Consider the following 20,419-nt stretch of genomic DNA (forward strand, 5'->3'; position numbering starts at 1 on the left):
GGCCCAGGGCAGTCTGCCGGTCACCCGTAAGTTCCATCCTTACCTCCTCTTAGATCTAAATGTAGAGAAAGCCTTGACAATGAGAGTAGAAAAATGCACCTTGAATGATTTAAGAAAATTCAGCTCCCCCGTGCCTCCCGTCACCCACTACCCCAGTTACTCTCCTTCCTTCTGTCCATACCAGCCCTTACAGCTTTAACTGTCACCCCTGTTAAAGAGAAGAGGGTATGAACGCCAAACACACTGAGAGACCTGGGAGAAGCCACTAAAGGGATAGAGGGGATTATACCCCTTTACGGAGTGCCCAGCACACAGTACATTAACTCAATAAATATTTTTTGAATGAGTAAATTGAAAAGATGGATGGATGGATGGATAGATGGATGGATGGATGGGTGGATAGCAGTCAGAAGGCCCCAATCCCCATCCTCCTACACAGACATACTCATACTTAAAGCCCCAGCAGCTCCAGGCTGGGGCAAAGGATAAGAGAAGCATCCTTCTTTCCTCTCTCCATTTCTGAGAACGGGGTGTGTATGAGAAGGAGAAACACATTGGTTTGTGGGTGGGTTGCTTCACTTTACTGATTTGCCTCTAAGAACTCTATAAGCTCCGATGGCAATGGAATTTAGAAGACAAAATACTTCCTGGCCCAAAGGGCTTGGGACTAGTGTTTACAAAGTTTCTACAAAGACTGAGAATTATTATTATTATTATTATTATTGTTATTATTATCTTTATGGAAAAACCCTTCAGGTAGGAAATAACTAGTGTGTATGTGTTTTCTTTTGAGATAAAAATGTTAAAAACTTAAGCTGCTGGTTTCAGTAAAAGATTAGCCATAAGGCCTAATCTCCTCTTTAAAATGAACAAAGAAAATGGGAACCAACTGCTCCCTCCCCCAAACGAGGCTTTTAGAGCTGTGTGAGTGACCCCCCCCTGCCCGGCCCCCATGCAGGCGCAGAAAGGGCCTTTGATTTCTGAAGGGGTTTTGGAAGCACATCCGGCTTCTCAGTCTACACACCCCCGACAGAGCAGTTCTGAGCTCCCCAGCCTCACCCGGCCTGGCCCCAGTCTTAGCCCTGGCAGCGTGCAGGGTTTCTCAGTACCATCCAGATCCAGGGCCCCAGGAGTCCTTTACTACTGACTCAGAATGACTTGGAGGGGGCAGTTGGCTATAAGAAAGACCAGAGGAACACTCTGAGAAACTGTTTGGGCTGGCACAGCACAGAACACACACCAAACTCATGGGGACCTCACTCCATGCTCACTCCTGGCACCAGTGCACTGGCACAGCAAGTCAAAGCCGAACCTGGGTTTCGAAGGAGGAAGGAGAGTGAGCCGGATGGGGTACTTGCTGCCCACTTTATTTATTTATTTATTTATTTATTTATTTATATTTTTGGTTGCACTGTGTCTTCATTGCTGTGGGCAGACTTTCTCTCTAGTTATGGCGAACGGGGGCTACTCTTCATTGCGGTGCACAGGCTTCTCATTGCAGTGGCCTCTCTTGTTGTGGAGCACAGGCTCTACGCGTGCAGGCTTCAGCAGTTGTAGCACGCGGGCTTCAGTAGTTGTGGCTCATGGGCTTCGTTGCTCCGTGGCATGTGGGATCTTCCCGGACCAGGGCTTGAACCCGTGTGCTCTGCATTGGCGGGTGAATTCTTAACCAATGCACCACCAGGGAAGCCCTTGCTACCCACTTTGACTGCACTTGGACTGGCCCAGATCACCATGAACAGTCAGAATCCTCCTTAATTTTTCTATCTCTAGAGAAAGCATTCAGGCTGCTGTTACAAAAAGACAGCACCAGCCTCCAGGAAAATAAATCCGCAGAGTTTGTTTTGAAGGATACAAAAAAATCTTTCCCTAAATCTCTCTCCCGTTGACCCGATCATGATGGAAAAGACCTCCCCTCCTTGTTCCTTTGGTTTAGGCACTCAGAGCTCTTGTGTAAAATGAGGGTATTACCAGTGAGACAAAAAACGTTAAGCTATTATCAGCTAGCAACACCTAAGATTTAATTATTAGATTATAATTATGGCTAACATTATTGAGCATTTACTCCAGGCTAGGCACTGTTTGAAGTGCTTTGAACATGTTATTAGCTCATTTCATCCTCATAGCAGATTAAAAATAGCTTCTATTATCCCCCACACACTTTATAGATAAAGCACTGTAACACAGTGAGGTTACATGACTTGCCCAAGGTCACACAGCTATGCATTATGGAGCTAAGACTTATCCTAGATCTCTCTGGGCAATGCCCACATGATTAACCATGATGCTATATTGTCTCCATCTATCTTGTAGTGGCCTGATCAGATGTCAAGCCTAGGTAGGTCATTGAGACAAATGTGACTAGGGCAGAAGTCCCTGGATAGTTTTTATAATCTTTTGTGTCTTTTCTCAGGCTATTTCCTCTACTCAAAATGTCTCCCTTCCCTTTAGAGGTCAGAAACACAAGGAACCTTAGATGTAAGATTTCTCTCTCTGAGAAGTCCCAAGTGAGCAGACTCCACACACATTTTGGTTAAGGCTATGAATGGAGTATGAAAGGGAAAAGACAAATGACCTTGAGATGAGGTGGAGTGCTCCAGTTTGCTATGGTTCCCACACTGCCCACTGTACTCTAGTCATTTATATTACCTGTTCAGCTCCTGTGGCTTTTCAGGGGGCTCATAGGCTACCGAAGGTACATTCCTTACTGTCATTGGTCTTCTGGTGTATTTAGAAGAGGATTGTTTGGTTTTTGCTTCCTGGAGAGTGTCAGGATGGGTAGAGTCTCTAGCTGTGTTTCAGGAAAGGTAATATCTTGGCTTGAACATCGCAACTGGATAGAAAAGTTCACTCTGACATCTAAATCCCAGGGAGACCCATTTTCACCCAGGAGACATCTCAACCAACCAGAGCAAGCACATAGGCTAGCTTCAACTAGTTTTCTGATGAGGACAAAGAAAGACGAAAGGGGGTCAGGCCACAAGCTTTGATTGTATCTCCACCCTGGTAACCTATAGGAGGATGTTTGAGACCCATCCTAGCATTACTGAGCAGGACTTTGCTCAGCGGACAAGGATAGGTGGGGCGTTTCAGGCAGAGAGAAAGCATGTGCAAAGGCACAAAGTTGAGAGAACACAGCTTGCCAAAGGACTGTAAGTACTAACTCATTTTGACTAAGCTAAGATGGGGTTACAGGTGGGAAATGGCAGGATGTGGCAGGAGGTGAAGCTTTGGAAGGACACACAGAGGCACTAGGGTCATTTATGTTTTTGTTGTTTTTGTTTCAAACAGGGAAGTGGCATGGTCAGATTTATGTTTTAGAAATAGCATTCTAATGGCTTTCATTGAAAGAGCAATTTTTTTTAATTGAAGTATAGTTGATTTACAATATTAGTTTCAGGTGTACAACATAGTGATTCAATTTCTTTTATAGATTATACTCCATTTAGAGTTATTACAAAATAATGGCTATATTTCCCTGGGCTGTAAAAGATATCATTTTTGCTTATTTATTTGATACATAGTAGTTTGTGTCTCCTAATCCCCTCCCCCATCTCACCCCTCCCACCTCCCCACTGGTAAACACTAGCTTGTTCTTTGTATCTGTGAGTCTGCTTCTTTTTTGTTATATTCACGAGTTTGTTGTATATTTTAGATTCCACATATAAGTGACATCATACAGTATTTGTCTTTCTCTGCCTGACTTGTTTCACTCAGTATAATACCCTCTAGGTCCACTCACGTTATTGCAAATGGCAAAATTTCATGAGCACTTAGGTTGCTTCCATATCTTGGCTATTATAAATAGTGCTGCAATGAACATAGAGGTGTATGTATCTTTTCTAATTAGTTGTTTTTCTTTTAATATATACTCAGAAGTGGATTGCTGTATCATATGGTAGTTACATTTATAGGTTTTGGGGGACCCTCCATACTGTTCTCCATAGTGGCTGCACCAATTTAGAATCCCACCAACAATGTCCTAGGGTTCCCTTTTCTCCACATCCTCACCAACATTTGCGAAGAACAATTATTTATTGCCTGCTACATGCTACGACTGTGCTAGACCCCAAGAGCACAGAGAAAACTTGAAAACTACCTTCAAGTTGCTCACAGTCTAATGGGTGAGACAACTAATGAAACATAAATACAATCGAGTGCAATGAAGGATGAATTGGAGGGGAGGAAGGCTGGAAGCTTGGACACCTAGTAGGAGGTGGTTGTAGCACTCATCTGATGAGGGCCTGAAGCAGAGCAGTTGGTAGTGAGGGTGGGACAGTACCCCCATCCTTAATGGATCTTCCTCATATTCACCTTTCCTTTTATCATTTCTTCCTAGCCTAGCTTTAATACTTGCCAAGTTGCTAAAAGAGAAATAAACTGTGAATAGCTTTTTTGTCCTTGGTGGAGGGGGGAGAGGTAGTATAGGTAATTCCCACTGTCATTCCACAACCTTATTCATTGCCCCCCGACCATGTTTACCAAAAGTATTACTTCAAATCATTTCTTCTCTTCTCAAACCCCCAACCCATGCCCCCCTACCTCAGCAAATAACCTCCATTCTTATTTTGCTGAGAAGGTGAAAGCTATCCCTGTAAAATTCTTCTCTGCCTCAGATCTTCTTTCTATCTTCTTCCCCTTCCATTATCCCCAGACAAAGGACCTCCCCCTGCTTTTTCCTCACCAAGGTCAATACCTCTGCTCATGACTTCACACCATTCTCTTCCTATCTTCTCTGGGAACTTCATAAATTTTTGTCTCTCTCTGGCTTTCATCTTCAACCTTTTCCTTGCTTTTGACACTTTTCCCTGCTTTCTAAAAACATGTGAGAAGGAAGTTTGCTGACTCCCGTGAGCTGGGAAGTGGGAAGAATGTTCCCCCACTAGAGAAAGCCCTCCCCTCTGCCCTACCGGAGCCCACCACACACACAACCAGGTCAAAACTGTCTTACCAACAAGTTTGGAGGGAAGAAACATCATCAGGGCAAAGAATTCCCAGGTTTCAGGTAAGGCTAGGACATAAAAAGTAGAACTAAGAAAATGCAGAGAATAAGAATAATAATAAGACTTTTCAACTGGAGCAAGCAGAAGCAAATCAATAAAAAAGATAGACTAGGAACATTTTTACCAAAAGGGAAGTGGGGGAGGGATAAATTGGGAATTTGAAATGAACATATGCACACTATTATATATAAAGTATGTAAACAACAAGGACCTACTGTATAGCACAGAGAACTGTATTCAATATCTTATAATAACATAATGGAAAAGAATCTGAAAAAGTTATATATATATATGTATAATTGAATCACTTTGCTGTACACTGGAAACATTGTAAATCAACTATACTTCAATAAAAAATCAAAAAGTAAAGAATAATAAACCTTTGCCAATTATTTGCAGAGTACTTTTTGCCACATTGTTTTTCATTTTGGTGTTTTTTTGTTTGCTTTTAAATAAATTTATTTATCTTTGGCTGTGTTGCTGCACCTGGGCTTTCTCTAGTTGCTGAGAGTGGGGGTTACTCTTCACTGCGGTGTGCGGACTTCTTATTGTGGTGGCTTCTCTTGTTGCGGAGCACGGGCTCTAGGTGTGTGGGCTTAGTAGTTGCCACATTGTTTTATTTATCTAGCAGAGATTACTTCCAACGAATGGGAATTTCATGTAGCAAAATAGAAAGGATTAAGTAGAGGGGTAGACAGTGGTGAAATGCCTGAGAAGTTGGGATTGTGAGAATGAGTCAGAGAGTAGGGGGGAGGGAGTTTCCCCAAGTGTGTAAGACATAGACAATGGAGCAGGAAATTAGGTGATAAGTTGGAGGAACATGTTAGGAATGTAGGGGCGCACTGCTGAAAAGGCTGGACTTTGTCATTGAAGTTGGTAAGGAATAAGGCGAAGCCACAACAGAGAAGGGCTTAAGAATCAGTGTTGTCCCAGTCAATGTCCTGAGCACCCTCTGCTGTTTCTGCTGAACATCTCAAAATCTGGAACTCATCTTACACACTTGGTTACCTCCTACCCTCTTCTCCTGCTTTTCAAGCTTCTGCTACACCAGACCCAGCAGCTGGGATGTTATATAACCAAATATTATATTCTATTTATGTTTTTAAATATATTCCATTTAGACCAAAACCATTCAAGCTACAGTAAAAATGGTACAGTGGAAAGAACACTGAATTAGGAGTCAGAAGACAAAGGTTCTAGTCCCAATTTTGCTAGTAAATTGCTGTTAAACTTTATGAGCCTTAGGGTTTTTTCCTCCACCAGAAAGAGGGTAATACCTGCCCTATTCACATGATTAGGTTGAGAATCAAACAGGATAATGGATATGAATATATATTCAACATACTGAAATTATAAAATGCTATTTAAATGTAAGAGACTACTATTTCCATTGCTTCAACGTCCTGGTGATTCTTCTATCTGCAGAAGACATAAAGACCCAGAGTAGATTATAGCAGCTAAGGAAGCAGAGACAGAAAGGTAATTAGCTCCCTGTTTCCATGATAGATCAGATACTGTAGTGCTTTAAGCAGACATACCAACAAGGCAGTCAGAGTCTTATTCACATCCTTCACATTATCAATCTTCCCATCCCTCCTTCCAGCCCAGAAGGCTAGATATGCGCACACACACTAACAACCTTCACACATGAGATACTAGGCTAGGATGTACAACCCAATAAGAACTATTGTTTTTCTAGGCTAAAGGACACTGCTACTGATTTGTACTTTCATTGTGTTTAGGTTGCTGGGCCAAGATGAGCATTTCTTGCTTGTAACTTGCATTGAGAGGAGAAGGGAACTAACATTTTTGGAGCTCATCCTCTGTGCCAAACACAGTGTAAGACACCTGACAGCTATTACCTCCTATAATACTCACAACAACTAGGTGAGGTAAGGATTATTGTTCCCAACTCTATAAACAAGGAAACTGCATCTTGGAAATGTTAAGTAACTTGTTCAGGTTCATTAAGCTAATAAGACATGCAAGCTGGAATTCCATCCCAAATCCATCTGACTCCAATGCTGATGCTCTTCCCACTTCTCTCCTTCTTCTAGGTAGGACATCAATATTCAAAGCAGGGCACATCCTAGAAATTACCACTTCTTGTTGCACTCAAAAGTACACATTGGCATAACATCTGGCAAGTACCATGGCCACCAACAGGTAGAGTCCCCTTTCAGTGATGCCTCTAAATCCTGAAGTTGTTTTGGAATCTAAAGAAAGCCAGGACCTGAACTTCCCTGGTGGTCCAGTGGGTAAGACTCTGCGCTCCCAATGCAGGGGGCCCAGGTTTGATCCTCAGTTGGGGAACTAGATTCCACATTCATGCTGCAACTAAAAGATTTTGCATGTCGCAACTAAAGATCCCTCACGCCACAATGAAGATCCCACACACAGCAACGCGCATCCCACGTGCCACAGCTAAGACTCGGCAGAGCCAAAGTAAATAGATAAATAAATATATTTTTTAAAATTAAGAAAGAAAGAAAGCCTGGACCTAACAGACAAGAGCTATCTTTTACATAAAGTAGTGAGCTCTACACATCTCGCAAGACAGGCAAGATATTTGCTTGGCAGAGGCAAAGTGACAATTTCAAGGTGAGACTGTCAGTGTTAAAAGGATGCCTCACACAGTGTTCTCTGGCCAATAACCAATCAAACTCAGAGGTACCACACTGGCCCCTCCTTAGATTCAACCTTATAGGGTGAATAGAGTTGGTAGGTATCTACCTGGTATGATTTGAGGAGGACTGAAATGCTATCATATCACTAATCAAAATGATTTCCCCTGCTGGCCTTGCCATAAGACCTGCAATTTCCTACTAATCACTTCTTTCAGGTTAAGGCATCTGTCAAAATGTAAGTGCTATCTTCAGTCGTGATATATTATAATCATTAGTTTATCACTTTCATTCTAATCACCAGACAGGTATGGGATACAGGGCAAATCATATTGAAGGAGAAGGCAGAGAGGAAGCTTCAGTGTGATGTATAATGGGCAGCTAGAGTCGAGCAAGTACAGATCAAGACATTTAGGACTTGAGGATATGGGGAGGGGGAAGGGTGGGCTGTGACGAAGTGAGAGAGTGGCAGGGACACATACACACTACCAAATGTAAATTAGATAGCTAGTGGGAAGCTGCCGCATAGCACAGGGAGTTCACCTCTGTGCTTTGTGACCACCTAGAGGAGTGGGATAGAGAGGGTGGGAGGGAGGGTGATGCAAGAGGGAAGAGATATGGAAACATATGTATATGTATAACTGATTCACTTTGTTGTAAAGGAAAAACTAACACACTATTGTAAAACAGTTATACTCAAATAAAGATCTTTTAAAAAAAGACATTTAGAAACCCTAAGCACCGAAGAGATAGTGTTACAAACTCTATAAACTAAACATAAGATGTAAACTTATAAACTAAGCATAAGATGGTTCAACAGAATCTGACCTTTCCCGTAATTACTACTGCAATTCTATTTTATTGCCATATAGTTCAGTCATTAAAAGTGTACAATTAGGGCTTCCCTGGTGGCACAGTGGTTGAGAATCTGCCTGCTAATGTAGGGGACACGAGTTCGAGCCCTGGTCTGGGAGGATCCCACATGCCGCGGAGCAACTAGGCTCGTGAGCCACAACTACTGAGCGTGCACGTCTGGAGCCTGTGCTCCGCAACAAGAGAGGCCGTGATAGTGAGAGGCCCGCGCACCGCGATGAAGAGTGGCCTCCACTTGCCACAACTAGAGAAAGACCTCGCACAGAAACGAAAACCCAACACAGCAAAAATAAATAAATTAACTCATAAACTCCTACCCCAACATCTTCTTTAAAAAAAAGTGTACTATTAAATGGCGTATAATATATTCAAAGTTGTGCAACCCTCACAACAATCAATTTTAGAATATTTTCATCACTTTCCCCCCAAAAAAAACCCATATCTGTCACTCCCGTTACCCCCCACTCCCTCCCAGCCCTAGGCAACCACTAATCTACTTTTGGTCTATGTAGATTTTTCCAATTCTGGACATTCTACATAAATGGAATCATACAATATGTGGTCTTTTGTGTCTGGCTTCTTTCACTCAGCATAATGTTATTCTCAGCATAATGTTATCAAGGTTATTCTTTGTTGTAGCATGTATCAGCACTTCATTCCTTTTTATGGTTGAATAATATTCCCTTGTATGGATATAACACATTTTGTTTAGCCATTCATCAGTTGATAGACATTTGGGTTGCTTCCACTTTTTGGCTATTATAGAGTATTGCTGCTATGAACATTTGTGTACAAGTTTTTGTATGGACATATGTTCTCAATTCTTTTAAAGTATATACCTAGGAATGGAATTGCTGGGTTATATGGTAACTCTCTGTTTAACTTCTGAGGCACTACCAGACTGTTTACCAAAGTGGCTGTACCACTTTACATTCCCACCACACCAATACTTGTTATTGCCTTTTTGATTATAGCCATACTAGAGGGTATGAATTTGTATTTCATTGTGTCAATCCTTTTTTGAAATACCAAATATCTAATTCTTTAAAAAAATCTTTAATGCCTCTATTTAGTTGGTTTCCTAAGTGTATGCCTGATCTGCCTATTATTAAAGCATCCAGGACTGGGATCAGCTAGAATTGATTTGGTTCCTCGGGTTGGAGAGCTATAAGGGAGGGCCTATCAGGTGAAACATTTCTAACACCAAACCAAGACACAAAGCTGACTAAGCCACATTTCCTGTTTAATAGGGGAGCCAGTCACCTACCCAAAACAACTACAAAACAAACTAGAATGAGGGAAGTGCTATAATAAGGCAAGGGAAGTACAGAGGGGTATCAGGACAAACCAGATGCAGTTCTTTCAAAATACAGTGCTAAGCAACTCCAAACATCACCAAAGCAAACTGGCTCTCCACCCCTACCCAGCCACAGTGTGAATCCAGAGTCTTCTTGGAAACAGTTACAAGAGCAGGGAACAAGGCTCTTAGAGATATACTGTACTGAGCCTGAGAAGTATATTTGTCATCTTCTCATTTCAATTACTATTCATACTTACTACCCACTGGCTGGCTCTTTCAGACTTGGCCTCATTACTTTCAGTCTTACATCAATTTGTAAGACTGCACTAAAGAATAGTAAAGTACTTTGTAAATCTAAAGTGCATTATAAATAATAATCTCCTATTACAACCTTCTTAGCAACAACAAAGAAGTCCTGTTCTAGCAGTTCCTCATTTCCCTCTCCTCAATCTACCATTTTACCTGAATTGTTCCCATCACACCTCTTTGAACCAGTACACCCCAACTTCTGGAGATGATGCTTGCAATCAGCTAAGCCTTCAGAGAAACTTTGCAGTCTTAGAAGCATTTCGATTCTGTATTTTGCTCTGGAAATAGAAAGCAAGCCAAAGAGATTGCTCCCATTTCATCACAGAGAGGCTGAGGCATATGAAGATTAAGTGACCCAATAATTTTAAAGAAATTATGTCATCAGACTGAAGTTCTGTGTGTCCTCCCTGTTTTACCCCTACTTCTACTCATGATAAAACTGCAGCTATTGAGGTTGTAGGTTTGGGATACCTACTCCCCAGGTCCCAAGCCTTTCTCCTGAGAGTAGCTAAGAGTAAGCAGGCTGTCTGAGCACAGCTAACTTATTCAACAGACTAGAGAAGGTAATTTCACTTTTGAACTGCTCTCTACTTTTCTGAAGTGGGACTCAATTGTGCTTGAAAAAGTCAAGCACAACCTAATTGCCCTCAACCATCTGTCTAAACCTTGCTCAGGGCAATGGGCCAGGGCGTCTAAAATCACTTGGAGGAAGCTCTTTGGAAAAGAGAGACCTCTAATCACTTCTTTGTTTATTCAAATATTTATTGAGCACTTACTAATTTGAATACTTCAGAGTAGTAATAGCAGAGGTGTAACCAGCACAGGTTCTGAAGGCCAACTGCCTGGGCTCAAATCCTGACTCTAATGCCTGCTTACTCACTTTAGTTTCTCTCTTGGTAAAATGAAAATAAAATTACTCATGCCATAGAGTAGACATGAGGATGAAATGAGATCCACATGTGAAGTGGCTAGAGCATTGCTTGGCCTGTGGGAAGTTTTCAATAAATGCTAGCTAATATTGCTATTCATGCAGAATCAGAGCAAACTTGTCAGGGATCAATGGATGGGAGTAAAATTTCACAGCCCTTCGGCCAGTTTCATGGGCCCATTGCTAGAACTGCTCTGGGGAAGAAGCATGTGCTGAGAAGAGTGGTAGGAAAAGTGTCATGATTGGAGGAGATAAAGTAGAAACAACACTTGGATTTCAGGGAACTACTTGTTGCACTATGGAAGTTTCAGAATAATATCAACACCAAAGAAGAAATTATTGCACATCAATGCATTCTGCTCTAGGGTAAATGATTCCTGCTAACACAACCTAGCCCCACCCTGTCCAGTTTTCCATCACACAGCAAAGAGGACAATACAGACTTAAGGAAGTGATTGTTAGGTGCAAAGCCCAGAACCTAACAAATTATTTTAACTTCCTCCCAGCAACACTTTTCCTGGAATTAGTCCTGTGAGTTGGGGTACCTAATTGACCCCAAGAAAAGACAAATATGGCAGAGAGAAAATCCAGTTGATGAGCCAACTGAGGAGAAGACTGATTTAGGACTAACTTGAGGGAATAGAGGGTCTTTTGCTGAGACAAGGCTCAAAAGGAACTAGGGAGAGTGGGGCGTGAAGGTGAGAATACTGTTTTGACCATGCTAATGGCTGTCAAGCAGGAATCTTTAAAACCCTTTCCTGGCTTTCATGTTTATCGAGTGTTTCCTGTGTGCACAGTAATGCTGAGTATTGCAAGGGTCCCAAAAGAAGCAACAAATGTGCTTCCTGCTTCCAAACAGTGATTAAACCGAGGTGGTAAAAATAGTCTACACTTTCTGCCTGTAACTTAATTCCAGATTGGCGAGTACAATGGTAACTGCTGCACTAACTGCTTTTATTTTACATACAGCGCTTAGAGTCAGAACCTCTTGAACTCAATTCACAAAGTGACATAAAATCATACGTGGGTACTTCTGTTTGTTATAGGATTGTAGTCAGAACTGTATTAAATTCTATGTTTATGTTCTCTACTGCACCAGTCTCTCATTTAACTGGTATTCCATAGTCTTTAAACAACAACCAACCCAGTGAAATGTCCCTGGTCCTCCCAGGGAAGGGCTGGAGGGCCCCAAGGGCATACACACAGTGTGTTAACATCATTGGGCGTTCCTGTGCCAGGTCTGCTGTTTTCACTCAATCCCTGTGCCATATGAAGGCCCTGTTTTTGTTTTCCACTCATGACGGGCTGAACCTCAGAAACAGTGGGCTGATAAACAACCATTTGTGACCAATCTAATTGTGAGGGAATGAAGGCAATGGCAGACTGAGCAGAATGAACCCAAAGCTCCAATGAACTACCAACCCACGTATCGGTACACTCTCTGGATTCCTGTATCCCAGTTCCTCACACCTCCCACTTAGGGTAACAAGGCTCACAGTGAGGGGGAGGTACCAGGCAAGGCAAATAATTTGCTAGGATTATTTTTTCTCTTCTATAGGACATTCTCAAAAAGCTCTCCTTTGCTTGTCTACAGTGGGTTAGGTGTAGTTCTGCTGAAAGTAAAGAGATGGCCCCTTCCAGCCATGTGAATCTCTGGTTATACTTCCTGAACCCCACAGAGATGAGCCACCTTGTTTAGTGCCCACACTGTCTAGTCTTTTTTTTTTTCCTGTTTAAAACTACCAAGGACCAAGCTATCCACAAGATCTCTGCTTATTGAAAGCTTGCTGCTACTGCTATTACTACAACTTTTATCACTGTTTCCTCCTCTTGGGGAAGCTCAGCCTGATAGCACAGTCACTAAGAAATTAATTCTGACCACAAGGGGAGAGTCTGTGAGACTTCCAACAGAGACTGATATTTAAATTGGTCACCAGACGGGGAAGGGCATTCCAGGATGAGAGCAACATGAGCAAGGGTTCTGGGGTACATAAGTGCATGGTGGATTCAAGAAAGTGAATAGCTGAGCAGGACTACAGTGGAAGGTATCAGCGAAGTGAGAGTGATGCCTGGGAGACTGGTACAAGGTAAGGCGGGGCAGAATGTGAAGGGCATTGAAAGCCAGGTTAAGCGGGTGGACTTACTCCTCCAGGCAATGGAGTGTTCTAAGCAGATGAAACACAATCCAATCCACATTTACAAAGAGAGCTCTGTGGGAGTTTGGAGGCTTGATAGGCAGAGGTAAAGAGACCATTGAGGAGGCTCTAGCAAAGGGCTAGATAAGAAACGAGAGCTATATCTAGGGTAGTGGTAGTGGGAACTGAAAGGTGGCAGATTTGAACACACTAAGAAGCACTGATGTGCTGGTAAACAACTGGCTCTCCAGAAGAGAAAAGGGGAAAAAAGCCCCGATTTACAGTGTTTGTTGATTTCCATGGTGTAAATACTTCCCCATGGCTGATTTCAAGGTACCACTAGACATCGCTGGATGTGGAATTGGGAAGAGGTGCACTCAGTCAGCTCTCTTGAGCCAGTGTGAGCTGGCATACCACTACCAAGTGACCAGTTCAGTCGGGGGGAAGAAAGAGAAAATCAAAGGTGATGGACATGGCTAATTTGGATGACTCCTTAGATGTTAATAGAGAAAGGGAACTCAGGAGGAAAAACAGACTTTATTTATTTATCTTTCTGGGGTGGGGGAGGATTAAGAGGTCAGAGGCATATCAGGAGGGAATTATTACTTTGGTTTTGGACATGTTGACTTGGAAATTCTAGCCTTGGAATTCAATTTTCAGTGAGGCTCTGCCTTATAACAATAACTCACATTAATGGAATACTTATATTGTGCTAGGCACATTATATATTTTTATGATCTTTCAGTTATACCACAACCCTATGGCTCTAGTAGAAAAGCTGGCAAATAGTAGTTACACAACAAATATCTTATAAATGAATGAATGAATTAGGTACTCTTGTTTTTTTCATTTTACAAATGAGAGAAATAAGACACAAATTGATAGTAACTTTCACAAGGTCATTCAGCTGGGACTCAAACTCAAGCCTGTGTGATTCCAAAACCACTCTGCTATACAATATGTGTGTGCTGTGGAGATGAACCAGGGCAGAGACATTTTCTTTTTTATCTTTCTAAATCTAGTCTATCACAATGCTTATACATAGTGTTATAAACTGAATGTTTGTGTTCCCCCAAATTCATATGTAGAATCCCCAACCCCTAATGTGACTGTATTTGGAGATAGGGTCTTTTTGGAGGTGACTGGGGTTAGATGAGGCCATAAGGGTAGGGCCCTCATGCGATGGGATTAGTGTCCTTGTACGAAGAGGAAGAGAGACCAGTGCTCGCTTGTGCTCTCTCTCTCTCTCTCTCACTCTCTCTCTGTCTCCATTCATATGCACCAAGGGAGGTCTATGTGAGGGCAAAACAAGAAGGTAGCCATCTGCAAACCAGGAAGAGAACTCTCACCAGAAGCCAAATTAGCACCTTGACTTTGGACTTTCCAGCCTCCAGAACTGTGAGAAAATTATATCTGTGTTTCAGCCACCCAGTCTGTGGTATTTTGTTTTGGTAGCCTGAGCTGACTAATACACAAGTACTGGATCATTAAATATTTGTTGAATGAATGAGGACTGATCCTAATATTTATATTGGAATTACTATTTTTCAAAGATAAGGCCTAGTAGGACATAAGGAAGAGCTAGGAGTAAAAAGAGGCTCCACCTGAGAGATCTTTGGTAGGGGATTTTTCTCTGATGGAAGTTTTCCTCTGTGGGGCTGGTGAGGAGTTTCTTGCCAGGGTTTTAAAGCAATACTACTGACCAGCCTCAGAAATATCCTTTCCTGGGGATCTTCATATTCTGCTTCCTCCATTCTTGATATACTTATGACATTAGGAATGCAATGGGAGAATAAGAAAAGTATTTATAATTTAACAAATATGTACTGAGTATCTTCTGTGCTATACAATATGTCCATTATGGTGTTTATTATTTTATTTTATTTTATTTTTTGCGGTACGCAGGCCTCCCACTGCTATGGCCTCTCCCGTTGCAGAGCACAGGCTCCGGACGCGCAGTCTCAGCGGCCATGGCTCATGGGCCCAGCCGCTCCGCGGTATGTGGGATCTTCCCGGACCGGGGCACGAACCCATGTCCCCTGCATCAGCAGGCAGACTCTCAACCACTGTGCCACCAGGGAAGCCCCGGTATTTATTTTTTTACCACAAGCCTGGGAGGTAGTTCATATTATCCCGTTTTCACAATGAAAAAATTGAAGTTAGTAGAGGCTAAGTAATTTGCTCAAGGTTAAATTATAAGTGGAATCACACATTTAAACTTGTGTTTGACTTTTTTAAAAACATTACCTTCTTCTCCCTTTCTTTACCCTTCCTAACCAGAGAATGAATTTTTGGTTTAACTTTTTGCTGTTTGCAATCAAAGGACTCTGATTAAACCAAACTCAGTGAATGGTACTACTTTATTTACCCAGTAGGTTAGGTCAGAAACCTGAGAATTCTGGGCTGATAAGACACTCCTATATCATTAGTCACAAGTGTGATACTGAGTCTACTTCTTAAATCTTTCTTAGCTACCGCCCTGATTCAGGCCCTGTCTTGCCTTAATTGCAGCAAAAACCTATTAGTTGGTCTTCTTGCTTTCTGAAAACCCAAATCTGATCATGTTGCTCCTCTATTTAATACCTGTTGTGGTTCTTCATACCATTTAATATGAGTTTGAATTCCTTAGCTTAGCACAAAAGGCATTTATGACTAAGCCCCTGCCCACAATTCTCCCTCTTGAATAAAATATAAAGTAAAAACACTATTTTGTTTGTTTGTTTGTTTTTGTGGTACACGGACCACTCACTGTCGTGGCCTCTCCCGTTGCGGAGCACAGGCTCCGGACGCGCAGGCTCAGCGGCCATGGCTCACGGGCCCAGCCGCTCCGCGGCACGTGGGATCCTCCCGGACCGGGGCACGAACCCGTGTCCCCTGCATCGGCAGGCGGACTCTCAACCACTGCGCCACCAGGGAAGCCCCAAAACACTATTTTTTGTGCTAACATTCAACTACCCCTGACACACACACACAGTACAAACCAATAGGCAGGAGATATTTTCAAAATATTCACCCAAAAGGCCTTAACTCCTGGAGGGGGCAGACCATATTTTATTCACCTTTGTACAGTGCCTACTCATCATAGACACAATACTTAATTCACTTCACTCTCTTTCCCATGCTGAATATTCCCCAGTAATTCCTCAGTGGTATAATTTCATTCCATTTCCTTCTTGCTTCGATTCTTCTCTACAAGCCAAAATGTACACATTATTGTCTTTTCTTCCTGTGGTGGTCCCCCAATGAGCCCATGCCTCCCTATATTCACACCCTATGTGATCTATCCCATATCCTTCCCTTCCCCTTGAATCTTGACTGGTCTCGTGACTTTCTTTTAACCAATAGATAGAAGTGACTGTGTGAATGCCGAGGCAAGGTCAGAAAAAGTCTTACAGCTTCTACCTGGGCCCTTGGGACCATTCCCTCTCAGAACTCAGCCATTATATTGTGATAAGCCCAGACCACATGGAGAGGGAGCAGGTAGTTGTTCCAGTTGACAGCCCCACCTGAGTTCCTAGCCCAGAGCCAACATCAGCCACCAGTGATATGAATGAGCCACCTTGAACATCCAGTCCAACAGAGCCTTTTGATGACTCCAACCCCAGCCAAGAATTGCCCAGCTGAGCCTAGTCAGCCCACAAAAATGTGAGGAGACAAAAATACAATAATTTTAACTTTGGGGTGGTTTGTTATGCAACAAGAGATAATCAGAACACTTTTCTCATTCCACCTGTATCTTAAAAAAATTCTCAGAGGTAAACCAGCTAATGTTGTATTGAACTTTCTTTCCTAGTCATACTATCATCTAGTCTAATAAGTTTTTCATCCTAGGACAAGCATTCAGAGACTCACCTAGATGATTCAGCCTTAATCTACATCTTCTGCAGTTCTGAATTTTTCTTTATAAGATTGAATATACTCTTTTTAGACTTTTTTAAAAATAGGACTATTACTGATTATAGGATTTTAGTAATTGTAGGCTTGTGATGAAGTATTCTGAAATTCATCCTAAGTAATGGCTAGGTACTTTTTCTTTCAACTCTAAATGTCTGCCCTAGAGCTCTTCTACTGGTAACTACAGATCCCATAGATATCTTTATCCCTACACTTGGTCTCCAGGAGTAAATCTCTCTTCTGTTTGCAATAGAAAGATGCTTAACAAGAGTAGACTACTGACATCCCCATTTCTTTCCCAATACTTCCCTTTCTTTTTTTCGTAGTGGCTATTCACTGGATTGTTAGTTTTACTTTCATTTGGTATGTTTTTCTGACAATATATATCAAAGTCAAACATTAAGAAGAACAAAGTTAACTATTTTCTCTATCCCACAACTCCTTCCTGAAAATCCTCAGTGTCTTTTTGACTAAAGAGTCCCACTTCAAAGGAGAATTGCTAGGTAAGGATTCTGAGTCCATCAATTACTATCATGTTAAGCAAAATACTTCCTTCAAAACCAAATTGATGTTGGAGAAATGAAAGCTTATTGTTTCCTCCATATTAGTACTTAACGGTGGTAAATTGCATGAAGAAGTAATGATAATAATGGTTAACATTCATGAAGTGATCATTATATACTAAGCACTGTTCTAAGCGCTTTACATGTATTAATTCACATAATTCTTATAACAACCCTAAAAGGAAGGTGATATTATTACCCTTATTTTACATATAAGGAAACTGAGACACAGAGAGATTAAATAACTTGCCCAAAGTCACACACCTAGAGTGTGACAGAGTCTAGATTCTAAACTAGACAATAGCCTCAGTGTCCACTCTCTTAACCACTATACCATTAGTTCAAGTTTTTATTCAAAGTTTCCAGATACTTAAACTTTAAAGAATGGAATAGAAAAAGCAAAATTATCCAGTATCTATTTTTCTTCTATTTTCTCTGTGTTAGAAAATGATTGTTCATTGGTTTGGAAAGGGTAGAACAGTTACTCATATGAATATTATATACAAAGGTGAATTAAGTAACACTTAAGACAACATCTCAACAATCTGTAAAAATTAAATTCTAGGGACCTGTGCCAGTAATTTACTCATTGCCCCTCAACTCTACTCATACCATTCTATACTTTGTGCATTTCCCAGGCTCTCTTGCTAACTAAGCTTACTGTTGGAGTCTGCCAATAAGAGACAGTGACAGGAGATCAGAAGGTGGAGGAAGAGATATGCTTCCTGCTTTTGGCTCTGATGGGTTGCAGTTGCTGATAGAAGAGGTAGTGACAGCAATAGCAGTTTCTGGCCCTGGTTAGGTGATGCTACTTTGGCAGACCTAGAACTGATTGTGATATATCTAACAGTGCAATAGTAGATACAAGCTTATGAACTACACTCCAAGAATATTAGTTTCTGATCTCTTGGTATAATCTTTTCTTCCTTTTGCCCACCCACCCTTCTCCATTGTGCTCTACCAGTCCTTTCAAAATTGTTGTAACTAATTCCTTTTATTAAATTCCCTGTTTGAAACACCAAGAGTAATTTCTTTTTACCTGTCTGGACCCTAAAACCCCAAAGAACTTACAGATGAGACTATTGGATCCCTCTCAATGATTTTTGAGAAACTGATGGTTACATCAGAAGATTGAAAGCAGCAAAATATTGTACTTTAAAACTTTTGGGGGGGGGTGGGGAAGGAGAGAAATAGGTGAGGGAAATTAAGAAGTACACACCTTCAGTTACAAAATAAATGAGTCATGGGTATGAAATGTACAGTGTGAGGAATATAGTCAATAATTATGTAATATCTTAGTATGGTGAAAGATCATAACTAGACTTATGATGATCATTTTTAAATGTGTAGAAATATCGAATCACTATGATGTGTAATAGGAACTAACATAATGTAGGTCAATTATACTTCAAAAACAAACAAACAAACTCATAGAAATAGAGATCAGATATCTGACCACCAGAGGTGGGGGCAGGGGGAATTAGATGAAGGTAGGCAAAAGGTACCAATTTCCTTTTACAAGATAAATTAGGTACTAGGGATTTAATGTATAGTGTGACAAAGATAATTAACACTGCTGTATGAAAGTTGTTAAGAGAGTAAATCCTAAGTGTAAAAAAATCCTAAGGTAAAATTTTTTTTTCTATTTCTTTAATGTTGTACCTATATGAGACAATGTAATCATTTCATGACGTATGTAAGTCAAATCATTATGTTGTACACCTTAACCTTATACATGTGCTGTATGTCAATTATATCTCAATAAAACTGGAAAAAAATAATAAATAAATAAAAATTTAAAAACTTTTTGTATGGTAAAGAATAACACATACAGAAAAGTGAGCACACAGAAACATATAGCTCAATGGTTTACCAAGAATCAGCCAAGTAATCAGCACCCAGATCATGAAACAGAACATTACTGGCACCCCAGAATCCCCCTGCCAAACACTAAGTCCTCTCTCTTCAGCAAAGGTAACCATAAACCTGACTTTTATGAGAATCATGTCCTCATCTTTCTTTATAGCTTTACCACCTAAGCATGTGTACCTGAACATAAATGGTTTAGTTTTTCTGTTTTTTGAACTGTTATATACGTAATAAAAAATATGTGTTCTTCTGTGTCTGGCTTCTTTCACTTAATATTATGCTTGTGAGGGAACAGTTCTCAAAGCTTTCTGAGTGGCTCTTCCTTGGTTATAATACTCAAATTTGGCTCAAATAAAATTTTCCAATTCTTTATTTTTTTTTAACCTTTTGGCCATGCTGTGTAGGATGTGTAATCTTAGTTCCCCAACCAGGGGTTGAACCCACGCCCCCTGCATTGGAAGTGCAGAGTCTTAAACACTGGACCGCCAGGGAAGTGCCTCAAATTCTTTCCTTAAAAAAATATATTTGTGAAATTAACCTATTCTGATGCAAGGAACTGTAATAATTTATACATTTCATTGCTGTATAATATTCTATTGTATGAACAAACGTGGCTACCAAACAAGGTCTGATCTGAGGTTATATTAATAAAGTAGGTAACATTAGGTAAAATATCAGTGAATTAGAAGGCATGCTATGAAGGATGACCAAGACCGTAAAGGTCTAGTTGTTTACACTGCTCTGGAAAGAGAAGGCTTTGGGCATAGAAGAAAAGGAGCCACAGATGTTTTATAATTTTAAAAAGCTACCATATGAAAGAGGAATTAAACTTATTCTCTGTACTTTCAGAGGGCAGAATTAGGACCAATAGGTATATGGTGTAAATAAGTATATTTCAGCCATCTTGTCACTGTATTCTTG

The sequence above is a fragment of the Kogia breviceps genome, chromosome X (assembly GCF_026419965.1).
Source record: "Kogia breviceps isolate mKogBre1 chromosome X, mKogBre1 haplotype 1, whole genome shotgun sequence".
NCBI lineage: Eukaryota > Metazoa > Chordata > Mammalia > Artiodactyla > Physeteridae > Kogia > Kogia breviceps.